Below are 22078 nucleotides of genomic sequence, written 5' to 3'. Positions count from 1 at the left end.
AGGGTGGAATATTACAATGATGACTATTTCAAATCTGAGTAGTGAGAGGCCATGGCAAAGCTGTGGGTGAGGAGGGGGTGTGGTGGGTGATTCCTAGATGCAATGCATAGGTTTTAAGTGTTTTCTTGCCAATAAACTTCTGGGTTTTCTTATAATTAAGTGAAGAGAAAGGAACTTCCTTATTTTTGGACATTGTACCCATGGGGTTTCACCTGGTGTGGTGCTCTGTCATTAACTCATCAAAAAGCTGATTCCTTGGAGCCTCATCAGGAGAAAGCCAGGATACTAAACCACTGGAAATCCTCTTTGCGTTGCAAAAGAGAGAAGCTGTCCAGTGGATTATGTGCCATGGCAGATCTTGAAAGCATAGCACATCAAGGAAGGAAGGGGTGCCATAACTGCCAGGGTATTTGGCTGTTATTTTTAGAGTTGTTTGACTGACAGATCACCGTGCAACAGTGACGTGTAGGGGGAGAGCTAGTGAAATAGTGCTGGAGATAGTTATAGTCTGATGTAACGCCAGTGTGATGACAATTCCCTGGCTCTTAGTGGTGTTTTATCCCTGACATGCAATGTTCTACACATCAGCTCTCTTTTGTTTTCCATGGCTTGTGAGCAAATGAAAAGGATCCTTTTATGAGATACTGAATACCTTTTGTATTTTAACAAATTTCACTTTGGATATAGGAGAAATGCACTGTATGGTTGGACCTGTGGTTGGTGAAACGGGTACCCACAAATAAAAGACCATCTAATTTAAAACAAAGTTAGACCCTGTTCCTTTCCACTGGGAGAATGAAACCTCTCAGCATGGGACGACTTTGCGGTGGATGGGTCACCGGTGTAGAAATTATCTGTTTTCTTACTCCCGTTTTCCAGATCCAGTCTGACATACTTAGAAAAGCAAAACATATCCAAAGGAAGATCTTAATAAAGAAATGTACCTTTTTCTGTGCAGGGTCTGCTGACTTCATCAGGCTTCCACCAGTGTCTAATCTCCACATGGTAGTCTTGTAGCTCACTGGATAAAAGTAAACCAACTTAAACAGTTTTATTCCAAGAACTTTCTATGGCTGCTTCAAGATCCAGCCCCTATCCTTGTTTTGATGTCTTAAGGAATATCTAGATCTTTCACTGTTATTCTGCAAAAAGTTGAATTTTATCCCCTGTGACAACACAGCTGCGTTCAGGGAGAACTGCTGTTGTTATTGCATTAAATTGGTCAGTTTATGCTCTCCAGAAAGCCCATCCCTTTTCAAGGGTTTAAATCCAAGAGGAAATCCCACTAATATCAAATAACATTACAGTATAGGAAGACTAAGAATACTTCTATATATACACCCTATATAGGAATAACAAACAGTAAATATAAAAGTCCTACTTACTATGCGAGTCCTAAATTAAGGAGGTGCAAGAGGAAGAAAATGCATAAAATATACTCCATAAGTGAAATGAAATTACTATTATAAAAGTACGATGACAGACTTGCTTTTAATTAAAATAACACCTGTTAGATTAAGTTTCAAAGAAGTGATCAAAGAATATACTGAGTACAAAACAAGGCACACAGTAAGTGTTCAGTAGATCAAAACATTTAAAAATATTTTGGAGAAGTATGAGATGTAAAAGGGAAAAAAAATCGGGGATTATGTTGGGATTATACTGAAACTTGACTAAAGGACCAACACTCCTGAACAAATAACATTACATTAAACTAATTAGAGTTCAGAATATGAAATTGTTAAAGCTTGCTATCTCAGCTGTTTCCTTAAACTGGAAAAGGGATTAATCCATATTGTAAAAATAGTTAGTGGTTCAGAGGGCAGAAGCTATAAAATACTGCTGAAGGTTGAAAAAACAATAACAAAATCCACAAAAAGGTGGAGCCTGAAGTCCCAGTCCGTGGAAGCCTTAGGCAAGTGAAGAGCTGTTTGAGCGAGTCCATCCACTGGACTCTGGTGTGCCGCTGCTGTCAGCAAGGTGTCTGTGGGTGCTTTAGGGTGTACCCTAAATCCCTGATACTTTGTCTGCAGTTTAAGACTGGGTAGTTTCACTGAAGTTAAAAGTGTTACAGGCAACAGATTTAATTAGAGGGCATTCTTCCCTGCCACTATTGTCCTACAGACAGTTGTTTGGTTTTATTCTTTTAAATTTCCTCTACAGACTTCTGTACTCTAAATTTTCTTATTTAGAAAAGATATTCAGCATTCAGTTCTGATGGCTTTCCAGCCCTATTTAAATCAATAAGGATTGTGAATGCCAGAAATTCATAAGGAGAGGACTTCAGCACATTGAAACTTGTGGAGGATGTTATGGCTGACTGCTGGCTCCTCTTGCTGGTGAAAGATGCTGAGGCAGGCAGCCAGCTGCTCTCCCCAGGAGGGAGTTAGTCCCTGGATCTCAGTTTGGGAATGGCTGTCTGAAATAAGTTTGTTCAAATATAGTGCCTTTTATGTTCTTTCCAATTCTCTGTCCCTCTCGCAATTACCATTTCACATGAGAAGCATGTACCCTTTCTTCTTGTTCCTCCTCTGTTATTGAGATGGGCTGTCAGCGGTTTACTCCCACTGTAGCACGCACTCAAACACATATAATTACACATGCATCCTATGGCTAAGTGAGGTAACAAGAGGTACATTTGATCCTAAGCTTCTAGAGTTTGCATGGCAAATATGAAATAAAAGACTGTGCTGCATATAAATAAGCATAACTTGAGTCTGCAGATAACATTTGGATCAACTCTCGGCCATTAGAATGCATTTTACTTGTTTGGATTTTTTATAAACATACTGCAAGAGACATAGGGTAGGTGATCAGTGTACCTGATAAGAAAAAGCATTTTTGACAAAGTGTGCATGGCAATTGTCTCTTTCCTAAGTAATTTTGTAGCTGGCTGATGGAGCTTTTTGATATTCTGTTTATCACAGTTTAAGGGTTGATTTGAAAATCACAGCACTGCACTACAGACACGATACTCCAGCAAACAGATGGTAGAGAACCATCAGCTGTAATCTGTGAGTAAACAAAGACAAATGAAGCTTGGTATTGAGTTTTGAAGATGAGATGTGATCGTGTTATAGAACTGCAAGAAAGCCATGAAATATCGTATCGTCCTGTCTGTACAGTAGAGAACAAACGCTGTTTTAATCAGGCATGATAGCACCATTTCTTGCTGCATTACTGAAACCTGCAGTTTCGATACAGTAGAAAAATAATAATGTCTGATGAACAGTTAGGAAAATGGGAATAAATTGGTTGTATGTGTTTGTTTTTCCTTAGTGAAGTCCATAGGGCCACCAAATGACAGACAGGCTCGGTGAAGTTGTTTACCAAGGAAAAGCAATGCATAAAGCGTGAAGCCGCGGAGCTTCTCACAAGACAGAAAGAGAATACTACTGTTTTGGAAAGAGAGAGCATTTGCTTCTAGAATAGAAAGGGGGCCATGTTGTCTTCTCTAAACATAGAAAAAGGTGAAGAGATCACACAATATTTGTTTTTCTACCGAATGGTTTATTTGCATGTGTTAGGGGAGGGATTCTCTTCCACTGACAACACATAGTATCTTAAGGATTTGCAGAGTACTAGTAGTGTAGCGCTCAACGCTTTGAGGTCAGGAAGGTGAAAGCACGCTGAAAACTTTGCCAGGAGGCTTAAACATTTTTGTGGTTTTATCTGTTTACCTTAGCAATGATAGAAGATTTAGACAATTACCCGCAACCTCAAACAATGTCTTGTTCAGAAATACTACATCTCCTTTTGCTGTTGTCACTGGGTGCTCAATCTTTTGAGTGTTTTCGTTCAGGTATTTTCATAATCAGGTCTGATATAATTAGGAGTTAAAGAATGGTGGCTGAAGTTAGAAGTTTAGCTGGAGGCTGTGGAGAGAAAAGGAAAACTGTCATGCCTTTGTTAGAGCTCAGTCCAGGACTGCATAGTTTCTGTGGCTGCTGATTCATCACAGCTCAGAAGGGCACACGTTTTTGAAGATATGTTGTATATTTTCAAGGAAATTGGTAAACAACTTGCCCCTTTGGGGCACACTAGCATTGGAGTGCTGTAGGATAAATCCTTCATTCTCACGTATGCGGTAGATTTTTTTTTTAATTATTTTTGTGCTTCAAAGGCAACCATGCTTTTCAACCTCTCTGGCAGTGTGGAAAAAAAAGTGGTTGTAATGTCTCTTTTCTCATTGCCAACTGTTTCAATTTATGGCACTTTTAAATTCTGTTACACCTTCCTTTTGTTCCCTTTCTATTTATTTTATGGCTTCTCTTCCTTTTCATCCCTCTCTTTATTGCTTCCTGAGGGTGGTGGGGTTGGTTTCCCGCCGCCCCCCCCCCCCCTCTTTGAGTTCTCTGTTTTCTAGGTTTCTCTTGCCTGTGCAGCATGGGGTAGTTATTCAGCTGTTTTCTAGAAAAGCCAGTACTTCTATTTGACTCCTGCAAACAAACAAGAGAAGACTGAGACAAATAGAAGACGGAAACCAATTAAAAAGTGAAGTATCTCGGCTGAGAGGGAAACCTTAGGCTCATAATAGACAATATACCTGTGTTATAATGAGCTGCGGCTAGGATGCAGGCCAAAAAAACTGCAGAGCATGAAATGCACAAGGACAACTTGCATACACAGGTTTCATGAAAAAGCAATCCAGAAATCTTTCTGGAACAGGCTTTCTCCCATTTTTTTCAGCATTTCTAAATTTGCCTCAGCTAGTAGGAAGTAGTTCTCTACTTCTGCATCTAGTATTGACTGAGGTACGTGTAAAAAAGCCCAGGCCTACAGTGGCAGAGTATAGGTTGGGGCCTGAGAACAGAAAGAGTTACAGTGGAAGCAACTCTCCTCCTTCGGAGCCAGTTTGCTCTCTCTTCCATCTAGCTGCCGCAAAATGCTGATGCAATATTCTTCAAATTAAATGTTCTGAGTCAAAGGGGGACAGACTAGCTTCTGTGTATGGGAATGTAACATTAAAATATCAACCCACTCGGAAAGTGACAGAGAGTACTAACTCCTCTTGAGTGTGAGAAATTGAAATGATATGGGGTTATGGTAATGTGTGTCTGCACCACCAGAGTGTGGTGCAGTAGAATTGCCATCTGCAGCAGCTGGTCCTGAGGACACACGGGTCGGTGTGTTTGCACTGGCTGCAGCCCTGCCTGGTGCACGGGATGCCTGTTGGTCCCAAGGTGTGTTAGGTGCGCTCCTGGGATGCGTTTTCTGGCTTACTGCTTGTGGTCTGTGCACAGAGGTGGCTCCACAAGGGCTTCACAGTGCGCTCCTGATGGACACTAGAATGCCAATGCAGTCATACCCCAAACATTCCCGTTTTAAATCCACCTTTGCCTCAGAAGTCACAAATTTTAACACGTGTTACTGTAGACTAAATGGTGGTTACAGGCTCCTAATGTGATAACCTGAACTGCTGATCCATTATTTTCTGTGATCAATCACAGAAAAGAGGGAAGCAGTGATACAATAACGCTGAGATTGGAAACCCTGGGCTGAGTGTTGTGTCGAGCCCATAGAGTGGCCTGGGATGGTGCTGGAGTGACTGGGCAATGCGGTACGACATCTAAGTTACAGTTACAGACTAAATTACAGCAGGAGCATCTCTGCTGGGGCCCTGGCGCAGCCTATGCTCGGCAATAAGTTATTGCCGATGCTATAAACCCTATATGATGTATCGGCAATTCATTTTTCAACCGGCTGTTCCCACGCTGTCTGTTTTATCTCAGTTGTTAATTTAATCCTGGCAGTAAATTGCCTCGCTTCTCTTAAATCTCCCTGCCCTGCCAGCCGAGAGCGGGGGGACCGGGCCGGGGGCGCGGGGGGACGCGGCGTCCGCTCGCTCGGCTGGGGGTGATGGGCGCGGGAAACGGGTCCCTGGGCTCGGCAGCCCCGCCGGGGGTCCCCTCGGGTGGCGGCGGGGCCGGGGAGGCGGCAGCTCCGCGCCGGCCGCCCGCGGGGGGGCGGGAGGAGGCGGCGGCGGCGAATCCTCCAGGCGGGCCGGGCGTGCGATCACTAGTGGGAGCTGGAGAGGGCGAGAGGAGGGGAGAGAAAACCCCGGACCCCCCGAAGCCGAGCGCAGAGGCTGCGCGCCGGGCGGGAGCGGGCGCGGTGGGGGAGGCAGCCCGGGGAGGGGCAGCTCGGCGGGGCCCGCCGGCCTCCGCACGCAGCCGGTAAGGACGCCGGGGCCGGGCGGGGAGCGGGGATGCTGCGGGGGGGGCGGCCGGGCACCTGCGCGGCGGGGGACCCGGGGGGTTGCCGTGCCCGGCCTGCGGGGGGTGCCTTGCAGCCCGAAGCTGGGGCTCTGCCTGCCCCGACCTGGGTGCTCGGCCAGCTCCGCCGCAGGCCGTCCCACGCGTGGTGCGCAGCGCTCGCTCTCGGCCGTTCCCAAGTCGTCGCCCGGAGCGGTGCGGAGCCCTGCCGGGCGGGGGACGGGGCGCCCGTCCCGCCTGCACGCCTGCGGCTGCCCATTAATCCCAGTGCTCCCGAAACGCGCTTTTAAATCAAAACGCCCGTTTGTCGAAGTCCATCTTGTTTATCCGCGAAGGTGCCGGAGGGCGCGGTGAGTCCCCGGAGCGGCGCCGCTGGCCGCCGGGCTCCGCCGCTTGCCGTGGGCTGACCTGGACTCGGGTTGACCGGTCGCACCGTGTCGCTGGGGGTTTTTGGGTGACGCTGCTCGGTAACATAGCGTTTGGCTGCTTGATTTAAGAGCCTGATGCGCGTAAATTACAGAAAGTGCCACCGTTTCGTGTGGATGAAACCAGACGTATGCCTAGCGTCCCGGGTCTGAGTGCCACAAACGGGGCTGGAAAAATAAGGCAGGTGTGTAGGGATAATTCACTAGAAGGCTCTCTCAGCATACAATCATTTGCAGCTTGGATGCCTCCTAAGGGAGAGCTGGTGTCTTTATAGCCTCGCAGGTTTTCCCCTCTGTGAAAAGCTCCGATTGCCCCTTGACCCAGTGTAAACTTTATGCATCTGCAACGTGCTGTGGCAAGGAACTTCATAGCTTTGACTTTATACACTGTGTCAAACACCACACCCTTTTATTTCGAACCTTCGTTTGAAAGCACTTATGTCTTGCATAGAGATAGTGCAGAACTGGTCCCTATTCCTCTCCATCCCATTCATGCTTTTATAACCTTCCAGTGTTTCCCCTGTTATCTTCTTGTCAGGCTGAAATGCTCTCTTCTGCTTCATTTGAAATTTGTCTTAAGAGAAAGAAGCGAGTACAGCCATCGTTGTTTGCTGAGAATAATCATTTTGAACGACAGGCATGTTAAAGTTAGGATGTTAAAAGCTACAGTCTCTGGCAATAACTCATGGAGGCAGTGTACATTAATTTGACAGAGTGGCTACCATGTGATTGCCTACAGAGGACAAAATCAGATCTGTCTGACAACTAGCAAGAAGCTTATGGCACCACTTACTCCTGCTTTCTTTTCCTGGCAAATGCTGCATGTGCAGGGAGTAGATTTCTTTCAGAGGTTTTTAAAAGCAAACAAAAAACCAAAGTAGCATCTTAATCTTAGAGTGGTATGATGGATTTGTGATCTGCTTGTAAGTAGGTTCTCTGGTTCATGCGTTGAAACTTTGCATTGTTATGAAACAGTTTTGCAGTTATTTCAAAATAAGGAATTCATCATGGTAAATACAACCTAAGGGCCCTGACTGTCTTCCCACAACCTACTACCCTGCTTGGCTTCAGCTGAGTTATTCTTGATTGACACTTGTGCAGTGGGGTGGGGGGTGGGGAACCCCTCAGGCCTTTAGGGTAGTTGTATCTGTACCTGTCTACATTTGTGTGTGTGCGTGCACATCCCTGACCTAGCAGTCCTTCCTGGGGGTCAGTATACTGAATGCTCTGGCTTGAAGTTAGCACTTAAGTACGTGCTTAATTTTAAGGGTAGAAGTGGGTCCATTTTAATTGGTGCACTTGTGTAATTAAAGTGATGCATGTGCTGGGGTCTTTGCTGCAGTGAGGCCAGAACGCTCACTGCTTTGCAGATTCAAGCCCTCAGGTCTTGAAACTCTTTTAAAGAGCTTCGGTTGGTGATGATGCAAACTGACAGATTCACAAAGGCTATTCCCAGCATCTCATCTTTCTTGCCTGTTTCTGTCACTCTTCTCTGCGTATTGTTTCCTAGAAAACAAGAGCTTCGATATGTAAGACATAATATCTATTGCCAGGTGCAAGGAAACAATGAGAGGAAGTCTGATGCTGAGGTGGGAAATGATGTGTTACTACTCCCAAGAAACAAGATTAACTTTTTTTTTTTCTTCCAGATGAATGTTTATGAGCTGCTCTGTTTCTTAACCAGTGATTGCTTGCCATTGACTACAGAGCACTTACCTAGACTGTAAATCCTGTGGGAAAGTGGCTGCTTTGTCGTATGAACGCAATACCTGACGCAGTGTGCTGCGGGGAGTGAAGGGGTGTCTCTGGGTTCAGCCTAAACACCGCTGCTAACGACAGCCATCCAAGTAGTTTTACAGCCCTCAGATAGAATATGGGATAAGCCAGAAAAGTCTCTAAAAACTTGTGACAGGTATTTTCTACTGACCTCAGAGTAGTTGCAACAATAGAATAGCATATAAAGCAACAGGATTATCTTGGTTGTCATCACTCTGCTTAAGAAATTGGTGAGGATTTATAGATATATCAGTATCTGACTTGTATATGCCAAAATTATCTAGATCATTGCGCTGTAAATACTGGAAATATTGAACAGAAACAAATTAATTCGATCTATGGGTGATACCCCATAAAACAAACTATAAACGATATCTTAGACTTACTACCATTTGTATTTTTATTCCTTTTCAGAAGAGATGAGCTCCTATTTTTACATTGTCTTAAACAAACTGAAAATGTTGCTGCTAGTAGGCAAAAATTGGAGGAAACTGGTTAGAAAACATGGCAGTTTGCTCTGAAGTTCACGTGTCAAACTGCTTTCTTCACTAGTGCAGGTTTCAGACCAGACTTGCTTCTGACAGGCACTTCCCTCTTGCTGTTTTGTATCTGGTTTGGGTAGCAAAAAATGTAACAAGGGTTATATAAAAAGATTTTTAAAAGTCTACAAATTGTAACATTCTGATGATAACTATGCATCATATCATGTTTTACATCAGTAACCTTGTTCTTTTGGGAGCGTGGAAGGAGGAAAGATTTATCTATTATAGCTTCTATAAGAACTGGACTTTTTTTGTAGTAAGGAAATGATTTTGAGGTAACTAAAATACTTTATAAAGCAGTGTTTGATTACATTATACCAGTTTTTTCATGCATTACATTACTGAGTTTACTTTTCTCTGCTTAAAATGTCAACACCTCATCAAGCTGTAAAGAAATTCCTGTGTGATCCATTATTCTTTATGATCAGTTCACGCTGTGCCGTGTGCGCACACCCAGGTGTGAGCGCTTACACCGCACACACAGAGGAGCGTGTATCTGTGTGTGCCTGGACAACAGGCAGTATGTTTTAATTGCTCTCGTACACAGGGTATGTTGGAGGGTTTTGATAAGAAGCAAAACCCAAAGGAACCTCTTTTCTTAGGTGTTGTGTCCCAAGGCTGGGGTCCCTGCTAGCCAAGTGGTATGTCCTTGCACCAGCTGCCCTCCTCACAGGGTCACCAAGGGGGGCTCTATTCTCAGCCCAGCTGCCGGCTTTTCTGCCACTTGTCAGAGCGAATATCTTTTAGGTCTCCAAACCTGTGTGAGATTTTGTTATAATTGGCCAATAGGCTCAAAACTTATTAGAGAGGATCTGGCAGACGCGTTTATCTGCAGATAAGCAAGTCTAAACATTTCCTTGGGAAAGCAGGCTGGAGGAGTTACTTTCTGTTGCAGTCTGGGTGTAAAACAAGTCCTCATCTCGTGGTGCAGTGGCCAGCTGGGAGGGCACTTGTGTGGAAGTCATGGTTACGATTTTGAGTCCTATATAACTGGTATTTGGAGTCATCTGTGGCATGCTGCAGGTCCGCAGAGTTTGAAGAAATGGGCAGAAACCACTGAATGTAGTGAAGAGGCTGAGGTCGCGACGTGGGTGTGAGGAGACCATCGGTGAGCGTGGGCTCCTCCTTCACCTGTTCCAGAAAGTGTTTCCAGCAGTGAGTGAACTGTAGTATGCAGGGACCTGCGTGTACACACGTCTCGGGGAATTTTCTTCCCCGGAAACTGGTTGTGTTACACGTTGAAAATCAATTCAGTGCTGAAGTCAAAATACATTGCTACATACCTCTACACTTTGATGTCATGAAGCCAAAGACTGTCGTTTTGCAGCCCAGGATGAATAAATGCATGTATTTAAAGCATTCATTCTTTAAAACTACAACTTATTTCCTAACAAAAACATAACTGTTGCTGTTTTTCTGAAACAAAAGCAAATATAGTTTGGTGTTCAGAAAAAATTTCACATGTAAAGCCTAAAGTACAAAATGGGTTGTATATAAGAAATATTTATAAAGCAGCCACTTAAAAGTTTTTAAAAGGTTAAGTTATTCAAGACTCATTCCCTGAAGCTACAAATGTAGTTGTTCATGCATAACTTCACTGAGGAATACTCATGTGAATAAAATTACGCACTTGCAGTTTTGTAGGATCAAGACTGTAATTAGCTCTAGGTTAATTCCCTCCCATCCCCCTTCCTAATTAAAACCACACAGGTCAATTAAGGATCAAATGAGACATTACCTTTGTGATTATCGTCCTTGGCAGAAATAGGTATTCTGATAAATATTTCAATTTCAGTATAATCTGACCTTTTGTCCAGTTTGCTTTTCTTTAACCTTACCACTTTGGGCCGAGAAAAAATAGTTGTGTTTAATACAGAGTATGAAAAAGTGAAATGATGAAGCACATATTTTGGGCACATTTTATTTTAGGGGACACTTCGCCCACCCCCCGTGGTGGGTGAAATAATAGACTTATTTGCCTTGGATCGTTAATGTGTATATGAACAGGGTTTGGCTAGTTTGTTTTTCTCTCTCTTAAGTACACAAACACAGCTTTATTTGTATCCAGATAGTTAAATACAACTTTTTTCATGTATCTGCCAATTTCTCTCTTCCCCATTAGAAGTGATGATGAAATGACATCCACAAGCGTGCATATAGAATACAGTGCAGAGGGCATAGGTGTACACAGAGGCTAAATCTTTGCTAGTCAAATTTGCTTCAGAGCCTGTTGATTGTAGGCTCTCTACATATGTGAGATTTAGGCAAGGCAAAAAAATTCTTGCTTCTGTGCCAGATGTATTGCAAAGCCAGGACAGTGTAATGGAGATAAGGTTAATTAGCTATTTGCATTTGCTACTGAAGTTGGATGAACAGTTTGGTTTGTTTTTTTGTTTTTTTTGTTTTTTTTTCCTAACAGGGAATTTATCTTCAGGCATAACTATTCAGTAGAGTTTGTTAAAATGAATATAGGAAGACTTTTGTAGCCTGCAGAAATACAATTAAGTGTGTGCAGGCGTCATAGACTTCTTTTATTCATAGGCAAGTCTTGTAGGGTCTTGTCCTACTGGAGAATTGAAGTGGAGAAACCCTTTGAGCTGAGCAGGGTCCACAATGTCTGTGTATCTCTGGTTCTGTCCAGTGGGTTGCAGACACAAGTACCCCTTGAAAAGTGTTTTGAGACCCTGGGTCGAGGATGAGGTCGAGCCCAAGGTGCTGTTGATGGACAGAATGAGACTTCAGTTACTCAATTACTGTTCAGTTACTGTTTTGTGCTTTCATCTTTAAAAATAATCATGTATATATTGCCTTTTTCCTTTATTCACGAGCCCTAGGTAGGCATTCAGAGCTACTATGTTCAGCACCTTGCAAATACTATGAATGTGAAACTGGATCTGCGTCGCATTTAGGGTTTAAAATACCAGTATAATTTCTGTTTGAGAGATGGTAGGAGGTACTTTGTCTTAAGATTGCTGGTGTAATTTTTGCATTCATACAGTCCACCTAGCTCAGTGGTTTTCATGGGACACCCATCCCTGTCACTTGAGGTGAGCTTCTTACAACAGGAAACATTTTTCCTACAGGTATTAATCTCCTTTTTCAAGTTTGCCTTGGCACAGATGTAATCACTTTACTGTAGCTAAAGAGCAAAACTGGTTTCCTCCAGAATTTTGGCATTAACTGGAAATGGATGGTAAACTCTGGGGGTCCGTCTAAGGGATAACTTTGTACATGTGAGTTATGCTTGCCAGCGGTACGTGAGCAGCAATGGCATCACATAGATGCAGATTTCTGTTTTATGGAAGGAACAGGTTTTAGGGTGTTTTCCCTGACAGCCGTTGGAGCAGCAGGCAAATCCATATTTGCACATTTGAAGAGGAGTAGTATATTTTTAACTTGAAGCTAAATAATTCTTCTCTGATAACCACATATTGCAAGAGTTTAGACTTGTCTGTTTCCTGGGTGCTACTTCCACAGGCAAGTCAGAACCACCACCGCCGCCCCCCCCCCCCCCCCCCCCGCCCCCCCCAGATATAATTGTTCACAGTGGGGATTATGCCGTGTTGCTGGGCTGTTCAGTGTAATAGGGATGCCGCTGGTTGAGGACCTGCAGAAATCAATAGTTGGATTAAAAATGAAAGGAAATAAAGATAACCTGTATAACTTTTTTACTCATAAATCCATTGATGGGGAGTAACCAAGCCTCTCTGTAAAAGAACTAGTGAATGTCTGAGGACTTTTTCATTTTGAATGAAATTTGCTTTCTGACAAAAGCCAATGTGATCTGAATGACACATGCTGTGTTTTGAACTCATGGAATTTCCTTCTTACTTGCTGTTTTTAAGGTTTTGTGCAAGTTATTAGTTACTTGAGAATTAGTGCTTTAATTAAAAAAAAAACCAAACAACCAAACAAAAACCAAAACAAAAAAAAAACAAGAAAAAGCAACACAGAATAGTTTCTAGTCCTCTCAGTTGTAAATTTTATTCTTATATTTTGAGGCTTGAATCTTGAGTTGTTTATGTGTGTGTGCATGCATAATACTTTCAGATTTACTTGGAGCTTAATTTGTGCATAAATGTTTTGCTAGATTTCTGAAAAAGAGTAGATTTTGTACTTTGTGCAGAACCAAATTTTTCTGATTCACCTTGCCAGTTCAGGCAACGTGACTTGGAATGGTGTGAAGAAATGAGAGCCTGTCAAAAGGGTTTGATCTATTTTTACACTGCCCTTCTGTTCTCAAATGTTGCACATACATTTGAAATTATTAATCCCAAGTAATTTCTTCCCTTAGTAGCATTTCAGCTGTTTCTATAAACCATTCAAGGCTTTTCTTTTATCCTACTACAAATTTAATAAAAACTAAAACTGTGTGACTGTACTTCTGTAAATGGATATATTCTTACAGGTTTAATCATTGATGGTAAATCTTTTTAGAAATTGGTGGGGCCTTTGCATACAGGCAGGAGATGTCTTACATGTATTGAAATGCCTTTTAAAATTATTTTTATGCTACTCATACTTAAATACTGGACTTGGCTCAAGGTGAAAAGTAAACTGTAAATAGTCTGATTGACCAAACACAGTGCTGTTAAAGATAAATTAATGATGTGAAGTCTGAGTTAAGCTTTTAGAATTGCTTTGCCATATAATTAAGAACCTAACTGGGCAGTTGCTTTGGGAATTGTTGGAGCATTTGAGGAGCTTCTGTGCCTAACTCTGCTTTCTATCCTCCTTGCTGGAGGACAGGGTCCTCAGCGCTGTCAGCAGGTGTGGGAATGTGCGTGGTCTGCCTCAGTGCAAAGGTGCCTTCCTTGTTTTATCTCTTCCCCACTCGCTGTCCCCAAGCAAAGTGAGGCAATCCTACTGTCAAGTGTGGCTTGGCTTAGCTGGCTGGAGCAGGAATGAACAGTTGAAGATGCTAGAGCAGGAATGAACAGTTGAAGATGCTAGCTTTTGCAGAAAATGTTTTCTTTTCTCTATGGCTCCATAATAAGCAATACTCTCAAATGACTCTTGACAGATGTCAAAGGCCAGAAATGGAGAGGTTTTTAATATTATTTTTTTTTCTGGTGTGCAGGTAATAGCCTAAAGAATACATGTTTTTTTTAAAACTGAAAATAGCGGAAAGTGGTACCCATGAGATAGGGTAGAGGAGACCCAAACACAGTAACACCAGCAGAAGTCCTGCAAAGTTACCACATTTGGGTTTGGTCTTGTGAACAGGCGAACTGGTGGCAGTGGTATAACGTGCAGAGCGTAACATGCTACAAGTAGGTACGTGGATGCAGGTCCTCAGAACCCTGCTGGACTGGAGTGAACAAATGTAGCTTCAGTACCCTAAAACAAATCCTGCGAGCTGTCTGAAGGTACAGCCAAAGGAGACTGCTGTCAGCTTAACCCTGGGGAGAGAAAGTGCAGGAAAATTTGTGAGGGAAGGTCAGGACTCTTACTGCTTCTGCTTCTCACATTAGCTGAGGACAGAAGGACAGGTTGCTTCGGCAGCAGCTGTCTGTATGTTCTATTAATGGTTAGAGATCATAGTGAACATTGGAAAGGATTATAATAAAATCCCTGAAGGATGCATACAGCAATTCCTGTTTTCATTCCAGGCTCCGGTGTTGACCCTTTCATTTAGCCTGTGCTTTAAAGCGTACATGTCGCACTTATAATGTAGACATAATGTAATGAGTGGCATGGATCCTTCTTATCTGCGTAGGTTATTTCACTTCAACCAGTATAGACTGAAATAGAAAAATCATGCTTAAATTGGCATATTGGTCCAGTGTGAAGAAAAAATAAATCTGTCCTCTAAATCGCATTACTGTCCCAGGGGGCAGTTGTGAACTCAGATAGTCCTTTCTGGGTGACCACTGACTGATCATCACTGTTTTGGTGGTTTTTTGGCTTGATTTCAAAGCATGGACGGGCATCTCTGGTGCTTGTTAACTTCTTGAGCAGTACAAGTATCCAGCACCTTTAAAAATGAAATAATTACGTTTCTTATTTTGCTTGTGTACTGCAAGTTTTAATTCCGATTTTTAAGGTGTTTGAAATGTTGCAGGTGATGATGTGTCTTTTCAGATAAAACACATGCTAAATTACAGGTGATTTTTCACTCTCTTAACAGATGTTGATCCATTTACCTGTTCTCTCTAGATGCACAAATGGCCTAAGCAGTAGCTTCTCTCTTTGTGGGGACTGGAAATTATCACAGAATAGTTGCTAGCAACTTCAAACTACATCTTAAACTGCTGGCGGTCTGTAAGCCATATCATCAAATGAAGAGAGCTGGTGGGGAATGAATAACAAATGGATGTTGAGACTTGAGAAGCTTTCTGCACAGAACAACCTTTTCTGAATCTCACTGTCCCTTCTGTATTTTCCCTAAGGTGTGTAAGGCGAAGCATCGGACCAGGGGCTGTATTCTTAAAAAGGGCTTGTATCTGAGAGAGGGTAATTAGCGTGATTTTTATCCCACCATGAGGCACAGCCGAGTGGATCGCATGGACAGATCTATGCGCTAATCTTTGCTGAATGAGGAGGGAAACCGTGTGATGGTGGCGGTGGTGGCAGTACTGTGTGGTTTGAGGGGGATGGGGAAACAGCTCTGGGCTGCAGCACAGGGGATGCATGTGTGAAGTCATTAATCTTGGGGATTTGCTGCATTTTTTTTTTTTCTACAGCCGACACACAGCTTTTGGCTATGGGTATGGCATTTTCCAGCAGATGGCCTGTTGCACAGGAAGGCGAGGATGATGTTGGAGGCCTTCTGAGTGTGCTGATATAGTCAAATCTTTTGCACATATTCTTCAATTCTGTGAGCTGGTTTCAAAGGCACCGAGTATGTGATTTAGGGTGTCTTTGCCCCTGCTTATATTTTCTTTATTTTCTTTAGACATGGATAAAAGTATGGCTCTGGCAGAATGTATGGCTGGACAAGGATAATTGTGCAGGTTTGGCCACCTCCCCGCCTCCCTTCCTTTTTAGAAGTGGGAAAACAGGTTAGCTATAGAAACAGAAGAGATGCTAAACATTTGTTCAACTGCAAAACAAGGATCACTTTATGCTCTTGAGAACCCTTTAAGTTTTGTTAATCTATGCAGGGTAAGGTTTAGGCTTATACTGAGATAAACAGCTCATTTTGCAGTTAAAACTGGTACTAACATCCTTTAAAAGACTGTTCCTCCTCTAGTTACCTGACTTCTGTAATGTCAGGAAAATATACCACAGCTGACAGGATAAAGTCAAAGGCTTTTATTGGTATCAATAAGTATAATTTAGGGGATGCAAGCAAAGTTTTGTTTTGCTAAGAGCAGTTTTGTGATACATTATTGGTTGTTGCATACACTTTTAATATAGAGGTGTCCACATTTAAACACAGTCATTTCTTTGTGATGTTTCTCCCATAAAACTCTTAAAGGGAAAACATATCTTTGAATGAGATGTTTTTTTGAGATGTTTATATATATATGGGTTAAATATTTCACTGTGGCTTGTTACATTATCAGCTCAAGAGTAAAATTCAATTATCTAAATTGAAAGAAGTAATAAAAAACAATTATAAGTCTTGCAAAATACCTTTTAAAATTATTCCATTTAAGTATAATGAGAATACCTTGAAAAGGTGTTGGGAATGATAACTCTTTAATTCACTAGTGAAAAATAAAATAAATGTGCTGCCTATTGAATGAATGAAATAATGAGTTGATGGAGGGTGTTCTGCTGTTTCTGTAACAAATGGAAATGCTATTTCCATTTAAGTGATTTTTACCTCCCCTTCTTCCTGTACTATGCCAGTTCTTTTCCAGCCGCTTCCCCCCTCTCCACAGTTCCCTCTCCCTGCACGGTATTCCTCCCTGAACAAAAGCAGCCAACTAACTTCTGTGCTTGTTGTCAGATAAGCCAGTGTAAAAAATTTCAGCTGCTTTTGTTGTTTAGCACTGCTTTGTACGAAAACTTTCATTATTAGCTCAGTGACAGTAATCATGGCATTTAATGATAATGCTCTCTGATCAGATGATAAATGCTTGTTTATAGCAAGTCTTTTGCACATTCATTAATCAAGAAAGGTTCTTGACATAGTGACAAAAATAACTTTAATTCTTGCTTAAATAATACACTGCTGTTCATCCGTGAACACATGGCAGATATGCATAAAAGATACTGGGAGTGTGTGTCAAACAACAGCCTATCCTTCCACACACTTGTTTAAATGATCTTGCACACTCTTGCTTTTGCAGTTTTGTGGCTTGTTTAGTTCTGTGCTCTTGAGTCTATTAATACATTGATGCTTACTGATACGGATTTCAGAAGTTCAAAGAAACCTTTTGGCTTTAGTGCTGCATCTAACCACCCTTACAGGCTGATGAGTCCACTCTGCTTTACTCTCCAGAGTCCTGGACGTATTGGCATCTAGCTCAAGGAGCTGACCAGAGTACATCCCAGCTTATGTGCAAGGGGACTTTCCTCAAGACTAGTGCCCACAGAAGTCTCGTTGGCAGTACGGTGTGAGTAGGCCACCAGATTGCATACATAACCTCATTGAAATGAAAATTCCATTGGTATCAGTTGTCCTTGCTGGTCCCGACTGAATAAGTTATCACTACGGGGAACACCTCCAAATTCCTGCTTGATGGTTTCATGCAATGCATGCTCAAAACCAGTCTTTGCACAGTAGGGAGTTAGCTGGAATCTATCTTCTCTCTTTTGGTGTGGTAGAACTAACAATGGTGTTCACTTGCACCCATTGTTGGAGGCCAAAAAGATACATGCCAAATGATATGTTCTGCTTCTTTGAGAAGTGTAGAGAAGCCTCTTTTATTTGTAGCAGAGTTCAGGCGGTTTGAAATGGAGGCAGTCCCCTGTGGCCCAGAGAACAGTCATGTGGGCTTTATCTCAGTCATTTTCCTTTTCTAATCAAGATCTTGATGCATCTGTGCTTCCTTTCGTCTGCTTTTCAAAGTAATGCTTGGGTTGGATCTCAGTTGGGTTGCATCTCTGAGCTATTTCTACTGAGTTTTTTTCTGATAAATGCGGATTCTGTGACTACTGCATTTTGCTGATGGGCTGGCGTTTCCAAAGCCTATGAACTGTACCTGCGTAAGCTGTCTTCATTCTTTGAGCTGTAGCATTTGATAAGTATTGCTACTATAGTGTATATATGAACCATCCTGGAGATGGTTTCCATTGATGGTGCTCTCTGCCTTATATTTAAAGTTGCAGTGTTTGTTTTTCATAGGGGTCTGTCTGATATTGTAATTGTCCAGGAAACAGGGTCTCACGCTAGTGAGAATACAAATGATGTTGAGCTCTTTGCTTTGAGAGCTTCTCAATAAATTCCTGTCTGCCTTGAGTATAGAGATTTACTTTTTTTTTTAAACCCTCACTTTTTATTCATGTCTGAAAAAAATTCAGAACTTCTGTTAAACATCTGGTTGTAATATTTCTTTGAGAAAGGTTTGCTCTCAAAATAGTACTTCTTGAAACCATTGGGTGCTTTCTGTAGGTGGTCATCAACATCTGCTGGGTCCAGCTGATCGACTAACTGACTAACAACATTAATATGTTTATTAATCATTGAATAAGTCCATTTTTTTCTAAGATTTTGCAAATAAAGCTTGCTATTGCTTGGTCTTTTTGAAACCTAGAGAACTGCAGATATGCATTAGTCAGCTTAAAGTTATTTTTTGGGGTCACTTGATATTTGTGGCCAGAGGCATCACTACTCAGGAGATCCCCAAAGGGATCCCAGTTCAAATGAGTAGCTCACTTTTGTTACAATCTCTGTTTGGCCTCTCCCTTGATGTGTTTATGATCCTAGAAGTTGAGGCATCCAGTCTGAACTGGAAATTCATAGTCACAAAGCGTGAGTGGCAAGTTAGTAAATGCATGATTTGGATGTAGTAGACTATCAACTATCATGTGCAGTTCAGCCGGTCTTACAGATAAGTCCAGGGAAACATGCTTCGTGTGGAATTCAAGCGTAGCATCTCTGTCCTTCCACACTCATACTAACTCTTAACATGATGTTTACTCTGTCAGTTGATGCAGGAAAACCAAAATACAATTAGATTTCCATAACCACCATAAGGTAACTGATGTACATTTCCAGTAGGACCTTTCTTCATGAAAATAAATCAAGGGATGACATTAAAATATACTTGGTAGCTATCATCAGGCGACTGCTAATATGCAAAGTGTCTCTTTGAAATAGTACACATGCATAAGATTTCACAAAAAAAACCTTCAATCATAATTGTATGCGTAAAAGTAATAGTACTGGTACTTCATGGTATACTTCTTGGTATACTCCATGGTCAGTTTTATTTCTGTGACTATCTTGAGAAAGTTTCAACTAGATTACTTGGATAAACCTATTTGGCAAAAATTCTGCCTCTTCCAGTGTTACGATGGACTGTTCCCTAAAGCCTCATTAGTAGGCTGATAAGAACAGTAAAAGACATGAATGTGGAACTCATGATGCAATCCTGCATTCAGGATGGAAGAACTTTTTTTTTCCCCTCTCCTCTACACTGAATTTCGTGGTAGTTACGTCTTTGGGGTATTACCTTCTGTTAGATTTAGTTTGTGGGGGCTGTATGATTCAACACTTACTGGAGAGAAGAACCGAAGAGGTGGTAAATGACAAAGATGATGATTGGAAACCGTGTATTTTTAGGAAAGCAGACTATGATACAGAGTGTGTTTACACAGTTTGCTTAAAAAATATCTTGAGAGAACTCTTCCAAACAACTTTTTACCTTACCTATCAGATATGTGTGTGTAAATGTGGGAATGTCTCTTTGTCTCATCAGAATTTAATTTTGACTTTTGGAGTTCTTAGAGTTAAGCTTGTGGGGTGCTGCTGTCTCACTGTCACTCAGCAAAGGTGGGTTTGAAGATGACGAGCACTGGGAGAAGCAGACAAATTGAGACTTTTCACGCTGAAAATTTAACACAGAGGTTTAGTTGATCTTTGGCTAAACACGTTTATTCAGATTGAAGGTCTGGGTCTTAAATCTGACCCTGCAGTGATCAGTTAGAAGGTTGTCCTTGTGTTCAGCAGCAGGAGGAAAGGGTACTTGATGTGACGGAGTTCCAGACATTATGGTCATGAGTTACATGGAAAGAATGGCAATAGATGATATGAAAGGTCCGAAATGAAAGCAACAGCTGATTTTGTTCAGTTCAAAATGACCCTGCCAAAAGAGGCAAATGACATCACAAACTGGAAGGTCATTGTTTCTTAACAGACTTATAAAATAATTTTTTATCCAAAAAATACACTGAGAAATTTGAATGATGATGAATAAACCACTTTAAACTTACAAGAAACAACCATCTGTAGCTATTCAGAAATCTTCAAAACTGTTGTTGGGAAGGAGGTCTAACTTCATCTTAACGGATATAATAAAATTCCTTACTCTCATATGATCAGGTATGTGCATATGGTGTATTTTCCAGCAACCTATTCCACTTGACCAAAAAGTCTGAAAATACAGAAATTACACAAGCTCACTTGGTTATTTTTACAGACCTTGAAAGGGTGCAGTGTTTGGATTTGTGTTGCCTTGCTTGTTTTCCCTTAATCGGCTTTTCCCAGTTACAGTTCTTCTGTCATCAGCTGTGAAAATGAATCACAACAGAAGCATCAATGTAAAAAGTGGTTTTTTGGTTTGGTTGTGTTTTTTTTTTTTTTTTTTTCATTAGGATGTGCAAATTACTGTAGCTGTGGGTAAAGTACTCCATGTAGTTTCCCATTTTAAAACACAACAAAAGTCAGAGTCTAGATAATTCTAGAGACCCTTCCTGTTTATGACCCAGAAATTCTTGGAGTGCATCCTCTTGCCTTCTAACGCTTTCCCACAGGTGGAAAAGAGCCTTCACTTTATTATTCCACAGATGCCCACTTCTGTTTTCAGAAAATCAGCTTCCTCTTCTGCTTTTTCCTGCTAAGTCTTAAATCCACTTCTGAGGCAGAGGTGGAGACACCAGAACTCGCCTGCTCCAAAGCAGCATCACCTAGTACCAGGGTATGACAAGTGCTCCCCTCCCCATCTTTGCCCTCACTGAGAATACAAGGAGCAATTGTGGGGAACAAGTTTGTGTTTTTAAAGAACAGTGCTTTTTAAAGTGCCTTCGGACACTTCTGTTCCCTGTAGCATTTACTGGTTGTGCATGCTCAAATTATTTTTGTGAGGTGTTTTTGGGTTGCTTGAAGACGTTGCTTTAACACCGTAATGTCATCTTTTATTCCATCTGGTATGTAGTCAGCTATTAATCTCCTCTTATAAATCCACTTCTTCAGCCCTTAAGCATCTATTTCTTCCTACTCTCTCCAAGTTTTTTGTGCTTCTGCAGTTGTCGGGTGCCAGGCTGGTTCTGCTCGGTGGTTGTCAGACTTCCTGACCATGTTCCAGTTTAACAGTGCAGGCTATGTACACATAGAGCTCACCTAGGAGGACGTTTGCCTCCTCTCCACAGAATTCAGTTTGGCTGTGTTGAAATCTGACTCTTCTTTCCTTAGCTACATAACCCTAGTAGTTTGTGGATTACACTTAGCAAAAGCACGGTATTGACTCATTGGTTTTAAAATAATTTTTAATTTTCACTGGTTGTACTCCAGTTTTGTAGTTTGTTAGCTGTGAAAACAACATTAACTTTGGGACCTTAATCCTGGTAATTTTCATACATGACTTTACAATATTGACTGAATTCTTCTCTTTTCTCACTTAGGAGGTGGTTCAGGATGAGTGTTTAAAAACAGTCTGAAAAGCAAGGAAATGAGTTAGATGTGTAAAATAGAGCTATTCCATTAGCAAATTTTTTTTTTTCATTTTGATGAATTGCTTTTCTGCTGTGTTCATCATTTACCTTGAATGCAGTAACCTACTCAAACCCTTTTTTTATTGTGGTGTGTTTATATACCCACCCGCTCTGTATTTCCATGTTGTGGTTGCAACTAGTCACTGTAAGTGAATGCCACTGCATGCATGCAAGAGCTCATCTGCTGCCTCGTGTATCTGCAGTTTTTCCATGGGCAATGTATTTTTGCAAGGAGCAGCTTCAGCTTGTCCCTTTGTGTGTGTGTACTTTAACGCCTGCTAAACACGTGATT

At 41.8% G+C, this 22078-nt stretch overlaps 1 protein-coding gene across 1 annotated transcript in view; it reads left to right on the top strand.

Annotated features, from left to right (window-relative positions):
- Positions 1-6069: 6069 nt before the first annotated feature.
- BMPR1B (bone morphogenetic protein receptor type 1B) overlaps positions 6070-22078 on the top strand; it is a 253229-nt gene continuing 237220 nt past the window's right edge. The window contains exon 1 of the mRNA XM_055796198.1: positions 6070-6176. The gene's annotated coding sequence lies outside the window, so the exon portion shown is untranslated. The remainder of the gene's footprint in view (positions 6177-22078) is intronic.

This window comes from Falco peregrinus, chromosome 2 (genome assembly GCF_023634155.1).
Source record: "Falco peregrinus isolate bFalPer1 chromosome 2, bFalPer1.pri, whole genome shotgun sequence".
Lineage (NCBI taxonomy): Eukaryota > Metazoa > Chordata > Aves > Falconiformes > Falconidae > Falco > Falco peregrinus.
The sequence above is the reverse complement of the archived record's forward strand: the minus strand, read 5'-3'. Positions and strand labels throughout refer to the sequence as shown.